Genomic DNA, 7237 nt, shown 5'->3' with positions numbered 1-7237 from the left:
ATTTATAGAATACTACAGCACATCAACAAGAAAAAGATAAAAAACCTGATCACAAAATGGGCAGAAGATATGAACAGATACTTCATCAAAGAAGAAAGTCAGATGGCCAAGAAATACATGAGAAGAAAAATGCTCAATATCACTATTAGAGAGATGCAAATCAAAACAACAATTGGATATCATCTTACTCCAGCACAAAATTCAACAGGGAAACAACAAATTTTGGTGAGGATGGAAATAAACTATAACTCTCATACACCACTGTTGAGAATATAAACTGGTACAACCCGCTATGCAAGGCAGTCTGGCACTTCCTCAAAAAATTGAAAATTAAAAAGCAAACAAAAAATTGAAAATAGAAATACTGTTTGACCTAGCTATTCCACTACCAGGAATACCAAAGAAAACTGTAGCACAAACAGATGTATGCACACCCATATTTATCATTGTGTTATTTACAATAGCAAGGAGATGGAAGCAACCTAAGTGGCCATCAACAAACAAATGGAGAGAAACTATGGTACAACGACACAATGGAATGTTATGCAGCATTGAAAAACAAAGAGCTTGTAAAACACTACAAAATATTAATGAGTCTGGAAGACATTATGCTGAGTGAAATATCTCAGTCGCAAAAGAGCAAATATTGCATAGTGCAACTGTTGTAAAATGGGACTGACATCAGGATTGCGGGGAGACTGAGAAAGATGGGATAACTTATGTATATTGCATTGAAATAGATGAGGGAGAGAACTGTTTAAAATGGATATATGATTAGGTATTATTGTCATAACAGGAGTCCAGAATGAAGGCTGAATAGTGGAGTGGACTTGGGGGAGGGATTGTATAACAGTGAAAGAATTTTCCTTTTACTTTTTAAAACAAAGGTTGCATAGTGGGGTGGGCTTGGGGGGAAGGATTGGATGACAATGAAAATTTTTCAAAGAGAAGAGCAAAAGGGGGAGAAGGTTGGGCAGGGAGAAAAGTGAAACAATGAACAAATGGAAATCCAAAGTCTCTGTAAACTTTCATTAAAATTAAAAAAAAAAAAAGAAGAAGATGTAAAGAGTATATAGTCATTGTACCAAAAGGACTTGGTGGACACAGAAGAATTTCATGAAACAACATACGAGCAAGAGCCTGTGGTTATGAAGGAAAAAGTTTAAACTTCTCTGAAAGAACTTGTAAAAAACAAGGCCTCAGGAATTGATGGCATACCAATTGACATATTTCTACAAATAGACACTCTCCTGGACACACTCATCAACTTGTGCCAAGATATCTGGAGGACAACCACCTGGCCAACTGATACTTGTATTGGTCATAGCCTAGGACCTTGGAATTTATGAGATGGAGAGAGGGCTATAGCTTCCACAGCACTGACGCTAGGCCAGCACCAGGATGAATATGGATGAAATAGTTCACAAGAACCAAGATAAGCTGGTAAGTCCATCCCAGCTGAATTTAAAACTCATTTCAAGAACATATTTGAGACACTGAACACCAGCAATCAGTTACCAGAGGAATTATGGGAAGATATATCATCTGTGAAGAAAATACAAGGTCATACAAAGACAGAGGAGAAAGAAAAAAAAAAACAACCCAAAATAGATGTCAGAAGAGACTATGAAAATTGCATTAGAATGTAAAGGAGCCAAAACAAAGAAAAAGATGTCAAAGTAAAAGAGCTGAACAGAAGATTTCAAAGGGTGACTCAAGAAGAGAAATGAAAATATTATAAGGCAATGTGCAAACAGCTGGATTCAGAGAATGAAAAGAGAAGAACTCTTTAGGAATTTCTCAAGCTAAAATAACTGAAACAAATTCAAGCCTCTTTGTGGATTATGGATCACAGGCCTTTGAAAACCCTAGGAACAATAGAACACACTTAGACTACTAGTAGATATGGCACTGGAGGCTGAGCCTTCATGTTAGGAAACACAAATGAAGAGAAACAGTTGCAAACAGCCACTAATAACTGGAACATGGAATGTTAAGAATTATGAATGTAGGAAAATTGGACATTGTTCAAAAAAGAAATGGAATGCATAAATAATATAAAAACACAAAAGGCAATTACATACTTGAACCTCACCAGATGCAACACACAAGAATCAGATTGATTACATTGGTGGAAAGAATCACTGGAGAAGCTCAGTATCAGCTGTGGAATCTAGGCCATGTGTTAATTGTGGAACAGACCATCAACTATTCATGTACAAGTTCAAACTGAAGCCTAAAGAAAATGAAAACTAATTCCCAAGACCCAAAATATGACGTGAGTCTATCCAACCTGAATTTTAAAAGCATCTCAGGAACAGTTTTGAGGCTTTGAACACTAATCAGTGAAGACCAGATGAACTGTGGGATGATATCAAGAATATCATTCATAAAAAAATGCAAACGGTCATTGTTAAGACAGAGGGAGAGAAAAGATTGAGATATATGTCAGAAGAGTCTCCGAATATTGCACTAGAATGTCTAGAAGGAAAAAGTAGAAGAAAGAAATCAGGGAGATAAGGAGCTGAACTGAAGATTTCAAAGAGCAGCTCAGGAAGACAAAGCAAAATATTATAGCAAAATATGGCAAGAGTTGGAGTTAGAAAATCAAAAGGGAGGACAGAAGGAGAAGTGATGCCTTTGAGCTGTGGTGCTGGAGAAGGGTATTGAAAATACCATGGACTGCTAGGAAAACAAACAGATTTGTCCTGGAAAGGATTAAACCGGGTGGCTCTTTGGAGGCAAGGATTCTGAGGCTCCGTCTAACATACTTTGGAAATGTTGTGAGGAGAGACCGGTCCTTGGAGAGGGACATCATGCTTGGCAGGGTGGAGGGACAGCGCAGGAGAGGAAGGGCCTCTATGAGGTGGATTGATTCAGTGACTGGGATAATTGGGATGGGAGTGTCAGAGACAGTGCGATTGGCACAGGACAGAGCGGAGTTTAGGGCTGTTGTACATAGGGTCGCTATGAGTCGCAGGCGACTCGACGGCACATAACAACAGGATCAAGAAGCAAGGTTGATGAAGGAGAAATACAAGTTGCTCTGAAGGAATTGGCAAAAATTAAGGCCCCAGGAGTTAATGCAATGCCAACTGAGATATTTCAGTAAACAGATGCAGTCTTGGATGTACTCACCTTTGTGCCTAGAAATCTGGAGGACTATCTGGGCAAGTGACTGGAAGAGATCTTTATTTATTCCTACTTAAAAAAGCAGGGAGTGATCTAACAGAGTGTGGAAATTATCAAATAGTATCACTAATATCATAGAAAATATGACAGCAAAATCTTGCTGAATATTATTAAAAATTAATGAAACAGTGCATCAAAAGAGAACTGCAAAAAATACAAGCTGAGTTTAGAAAAGGCTGTGGCACTTGAAATATCACTGTCAGTCTGAAATCAGAGAACCAGTAGAATATCTATCTGTGTTTTATTGACTATGCAAAGACATTTGACTGTGTGTGACAGTAATCTGTGGCTAACACTAAGAATTGGAATCCCAGAAGACTTGACGGTGCTCATGCAAAACCTATACTTAGACCAGGAAGCAATCGTACAAATAGAGCAATGAAACACTGGGTAGTTCAAAATCAAGGAAGGAATGTGTCAGGGATGTGTCCTTTCTCAATTTCTTTTCAATCTATATGCAGAACAGATAATTCTGGAGGCTGGGCTGTATGAAGAAGAATGTGGCATCAATTTTGGAGGAAGATGACACAACCTTGCTCACTGAAGCTTCGTAGGACTTGAAGTGTTTACTACTGGTCAAGGACTGGAGTCTTTAATATGGATTACATCTTAAATCAAAATAACAAAGATTGGCCAATGATGTGATGAAGGCAGGTATGGGGTGGGGTGGAAACAACAACAAAGATGCTCATCACGGAGCCAAATTGGAGCAACATAATAGATGAATAAGAGATTGAAATTGTTAACAATTTCATCTTGCTTAGCAATCAGCTCTTTTGGCACCAGCAGTCAGGAAATCAAAAGATTAGTTGCATTGGGAAAACTGGCTGTCAAGGACCCCTCCAGAGTGTTTAGGAATAACAATTTCAATCTTGAAACCACGGTGTGCCTGATCCAGTCCATAGTCTTCACAACTATTTGCTATGCATCAGATAGCTGCACAATGACTAAGGATGGCAGAAGAATCAATGACTTTGAGTTGTGGTGCTGGAGAAGAGTATTGAACATACTGTGGACTGTCAAGAGAACAACAGGTCTGTCCTGGAGAGAGTTACTCTTTGGAAGCATGGAGTTTGAAGCTCTATCTCACATATTTTTGGCATGTTGCCAGGAGTGGCCAGGCTTTGCAGAAGGACATCATGCACATCATGCTTGGTAAGGTGGAGGAACACCATGAGAGAGGAATACCTTGACTGAGATACATGGACATAGTGACTGTGGAAAAAAAGGGGCAGGTGTGTCAGAGACAGATGGGTTGAAGATAGGGCAGGGTTCAGAGCTATTATTGTTCATAGAATCTCTATGAGTTGTATTTCACTCGATGACACATAACAGCAACAACAACAGCAGTTGCAATACTGAAATATGCTGTAGACAAAATCTTGAATGATCCAGGAAACATCCCAAAAGAAGATGGAGGTGGCAGAGGCCGTGGTCCCTCCCAGGGCTCCCCTGGCCCACCCTCTGAGGTGGCCCACCCTCCAACGGCTCTGGTGTGGCCATGGAAGTCTACATATCATCCTTTCCCTACAAAGAGAACGACCTGGAGCGCGGATACATGGTCTTCAAGAAGTACAGTGAGTACCATGCCTTGAACAAAAAACTCAAGAAGAATATAAAAACACCAAAGATCTCTTCTAAATTTGTTAGAAACTGAGTCCCAAAAGTCTTGGAATGACAACAAGGTTTGGAAACATATTTACAGGCTGTCATTTTAGAAAATTAAGAACTTCCCAAACGGTTTCTTGATTTCCTAAACATGCGACACTTGCCCTCTCTACAAAAGGCAGAAAGTTGTGGATCTTTCAATAAGACAGAATCTTTAGAGTCAACAAAATGTCCTTCTAGCCAGTGCTGCTGTTCCTCAGGGATCTATATGTCTTGCCTGCAGCCAGCGATTTTCCAAATGTGGTTATTGAAGTAGTTCTCCATGGGATATTTTTACCCTTAATTGCAGCACAGGTAGAAATCCTCTGTGGCTGAACGAAGCAGAAGCAAGTTTCCAAGACCTCCTCAAAGAAATTGATATTTAATTAACCTAAAGTCTATGACATAACAGCTCTTGCTAATGGTAAAACTTGCCGCGGGCTGCTGCACTGGGGCGGGGCGGAGGGGGGGGGCTGCAAGCCTGGGGTCTAGGGTCTCGAAGAGGGAACACGAAGGTGGGTGGAAGTTCGGCGGAGGGATGGTGAAAAAACACAAGACACACAGTCAAGTGATCTGATGATTTAAATTCTAAGTTATTATTGCACTTAGCATAATACATTTATACCCCATTTTACAATTAGGGGCTTAACAATAGCCAAAAAGACCACAAAAGTAAGAATAAAGTTTACATTATTTTCTTGCACACAGCTGTTCTTTATGGTCACGGTTCCTTGGTAATTGGAAAGCTTGGTAGACAATGATTTTTTGCTTAACCGTTTTCTCAAACCTGTTTTCCAACTTGTTTGGGTTATAAAGTTACAAAGTAAAAAAGTTACATTTTAAATTTAAGCCGATACATTTTAAATTTTTAGATGAGTTTACAATATTATTTATTTCCATTCAAGAGACAACACTTTTATGCCTTTCATTATTTCAGGGGTGATCGCTATCTCAATAAGGGGATTTAGGTTCATACAAAGGATGTTTTGGGTCATAATATCGCCTAAATTTATCATCCCAATCTCATGTTTCATGATTTATTCTACCACCTATACCTCGCATAACATCTTCCCTTTGGTCATTTTCAAACCTTTTGAAAAATATATCCCAAGACACAAAACCTTCAGGGTGTTTTGCATTAAATTCATCATGTTCTCCAGTTTATGGTAGAGGTTTATTTGTAGGCTCTGGAATTCTGTAAGGGCCTTTCCCAATAGGAGGCTGCCACAAAACAACCATTACCTAATAGATAAACAGTTCTTCACCTGGTGTTCTCATGGTGGGGGGCAAGGGTTTTGGTTTTTCCTTTGAAGGAGCTCCTATAAGCCCGAGAAATCTAGGATTCTCTGGGGTGGTCATCTCTGGGATTTCCACCATTAATTCTTCTTGTTATAATGCATTCATGGATTCCCCTAAAATCATATTATTCTTGAGAAGTTTAGTAATGCTAAAAGAACCGGAGGTAATGTTTGCGTATTAAATTCGTCACCTCCATTTAGTTCCTTCCTGGGAACATCTAACAAACTTTTAGTAGGAACACTTTGTGTAAAGGACACAGCCTTCTCCCCCTGTCCCACACAGAAAATACAAAGAGACAATAGAAGAGAAATTACAGACAGGCCAAGAACAATCATGGAGAAAGCACACGTTCCGAGAGGCTGACTTCCTTGAAGTTTTCGCCTCAATGGGGTAATTTTGTCACGCAGACTCCCTTGGAGTCGGTGTGGCAAAAACTCACAGTCAAAGCTTAATTCAAGGCAGGGACATTTCCAATAAAATGGTGTTTTTAAAAATAGAAACTGAACCAGAATGTTGGTTCAGGTTAAGGGCAGTGTTTAAGAAACTAGAAGGTAAGCTGCCAGTTAGAAACTGCAGGGAAGAGGCTACAGACCATCCTTGGGAGCACTGAGTATAAGTTACTCTCTGATCCAGAAGCACCATTTGTTAACTGTTAATTCCGTCCTGATGCATGCTTAGACTGATCAACATTTGCGTTCATATTTTATGGCACACCAATCTTTTCACCATGATATTTTCTCACCTAGCGATGAGGCACATTCTGAAGTGCTGGCACCAGACAAGTGTCACAGAAACACCCTAAGCTGAATGTGAGGAAGGAACTAACCTGGGGAATTAAACTGTACTGACCATATTATAGCATTCTGAAAGCCATGGCATTTTTGTTTATTTATGTTATAGTGGTCTTGTATCATATCCAGGATATAGCTTTTAGCTTCAGTCCATAAGGTAAAATGGAGTCATATCAAGATTACCTTTGAAAGTCCTTTAGGAAGGTTCCACATTGGAAATCTGAATACCCACCATAATCTATTTGGTTTTCTCTCTTTCTCTCTCTCTCTGACGTTGCTACAAATTGTTATTTCTTCAGTTGGAGTCC

The 7237-nt window shown here is 39.5% G+C and overlaps 1 pseudogene; it reads left to right on the top strand.

Moving 5' to 3' along the window:
- Positions 1-4693: 4693 nt before the first annotated feature.
- Positions 4694-5175, top strand: LOC102846753 (annotated as a pseudogene).
- The last annotated feature ends 2062 nt before the right edge of the window (positions 5176-7237 follow it).

This window comes from Elephantulus edwardii, unplaced genomic scaffold (genome assembly GCF_000299155.1).
Source record: "Elephantulus edwardii isolate Elephantulus edwardi_28Jun2011 unplaced genomic scaffold, EleEdw1.0 scaffold00256, whole genome shotgun sequence".
Classification (NCBI taxonomy): domain Eukaryota; kingdom Metazoa; phylum Chordata; class Mammalia; order Macroscelidea; family Macroscelididae; genus Elephantulus; species Elephantulus edwardii.
Note: the sequence above shows the minus strand (reverse complement) of the source record. Positions and strands in the feature narration are given on the sequence as shown.